The sequence below is a fragment of the Talpa occidentalis genome, unplaced genomic scaffold, assembly GCF_014898055.3.
Source record: "Talpa occidentalis isolate TD23 unplaced genomic scaffold, MPIMG_talOcc4v2.1 talOcc4.301, whole genome shotgun sequence".
NCBI lineage: Eukaryota > Metazoa > Chordata > Mammalia > Eulipotyphla > Talpidae > Talpa > Talpa occidentalis.
The window spans coordinates 1-2,031 of NW_023603197.1; positions in this window are offsets into that span (position 1 = coordinate 1).

Here is a 2,031-nt window from a genome sequence, read left to right on the forward strand (position 1 = left end):
CCCAGCTCTCCCTGCACCTGGGTTTTAAGATTAACCGTGTAGCCGTGACGGCTATTCAGATGCAGCTGAGCTCTTTGCCGTACGGGTTTGCTCACCACACTGCCCCAAGAGGTGGCTTCACTCACCCGAGTTACAGGGGGAATCTGAAGCCCAGAGAAAGCAGGCTCAGCCTGCTGGGGTGACCTCACTGCCAGTGACCTCAACCACACACTCGACCATGCGCGATGGGAAGGAATCGCCGCACCGGTATTCCCGTGCAGAAGCCGGCTTGTAGCCACCCGCTCTGGGCTGTGGCATCACAGTGCGAAGCTGCTTCCCGAGAGCCTGTGCTCAGGGACCCAGAGCGCCTCGTCAATCCCGTGCACACACCCCAGCACTTGCTTAGACCCGCCCCCGTGGGCACCTTCTCTGCCCACCATCCCTGCCGTCAGCCTTTGCGTCCTCACCTGGGGCTTTCGGGCAGCAGCTCGTGTCAAGCACGGCATCACTGCACTCTGCAGAGCACAAGGTCGGCCAATGGGAGCTGCGCGCCCCTGGGTGCAGGCGGAGGCGGGTGAGATGCTTTGAGTGCGCCGGGCGGCAGCTCCCTGACCTAGCACGTGCACCTGGGGGACATACTAGGCTCCCCACTTGTTCAGAGCCGCAGCCTCCAGTGTCTGAGGGCCATGCTGTACCTCCGGGACCGGCTGCCGGGTCTGGGCTGACCCAGCCCCAAAGCTCCCACCCCGTAAAGGCTCCCGGCAGCCCCAGAGGCTGAGGTGCTTCTCTCAACAGCTGCACGCTCCTGCACAGCAGCTGGATGGGGACCAGGGCCTGGCTCCGCAGGATGGGCTGGCTGCTGTGCTCAGCAGCCCCCGGAACAGGCCAGGTGATGAAGCCAGTGACCCAGACACAAGCCAGAGCCCCAACCGTGAGAGATGGGCTGGAGGCACTGACTGGCTGTGTTCGCCCCGTTGGAGTCTCAGCTGCACCCCTGCAGGGACCACATGCCCCCAGAGTTGCTGCCCCTCAGGGCCACAACCACGTCTCACCATCCCCTTCTCCAGACACCCGTGCCTTTCCTGAAACCTCTTTCCACCCATTTCTATGCTTGAGTCTCTGGTTCAAGCCCAGGCGATGCAGGACGCTGGAGGCGGGGTGGGGGGGGAGGGCGGAGTGCAGACAGGCCCGGGAGCAGCCACACTTCGGGAGACGCTTCCAGGACACTCACCTGGCCCCAAGTGAGGTCACCACAGCACACCCTCCCTGCTCTCCAGCTGCCACTCCCAGGACACCAGACACAGCCTGGACCTAGGAGGGAGAGCGCGTCCACACAGTCGTATATCCCGACATGTGTGCTTTACAGTTCATCCCTGGAGTCTGGACACCCAAGCGCGCCCTCACCCCTCAGGACAGCGGAGAGGCCTGTGTGCAGGGTCAAGCCCCACGGGAATGTTTCAGCTCTCAAGGGTTACTTTTTGCCACGAGCACCCTTGGGCCCCCTTGGGGACGTGCAGATATGTCAGGGACCGGAGGGACAACCTCACAAACTCCCCCTCCACGTCAAGGTGGGGGCCACAGGCTCACTGCCACAGCGAGTGGTCTGGCGGGACTGACTCCTGCTCTCCCTGGAGGCTCTACCTTTCCTTTAACAGCCAACGATCTTGACTGTCTGCTGCCCACCCCTGTGCCTTCCCAAACCCACCGGCAGGTGGGCGTGTGAAGTGAAGACGGTGGAAAGCACCCAGGATGACATTGGCTGGTAAAGCCGAGAAGTGCCCACATCCGCGTGACTGCTCCGTCCAGGGGGGAGGGGAGATCCCGCTCCCCAACAGCCTACGCCAGGTCCTCTGACCTACAACCTGCAAAAACCGATTTCTCTAAGAAAATGAACGTTTCTTATCTGAACAGAAGCTCCAAGTTCTCTGGCGGCATCTCGGGGCGAGGCGGGCAGGTGGCACATCCGGTCCAGAGCTCCGGGGCACCCTGGGGTGGGCGAGGGGCCCGGCCACGCCTGCCGTGGGCAGGGCAGTCTCCGCTGACCCCGTCGAG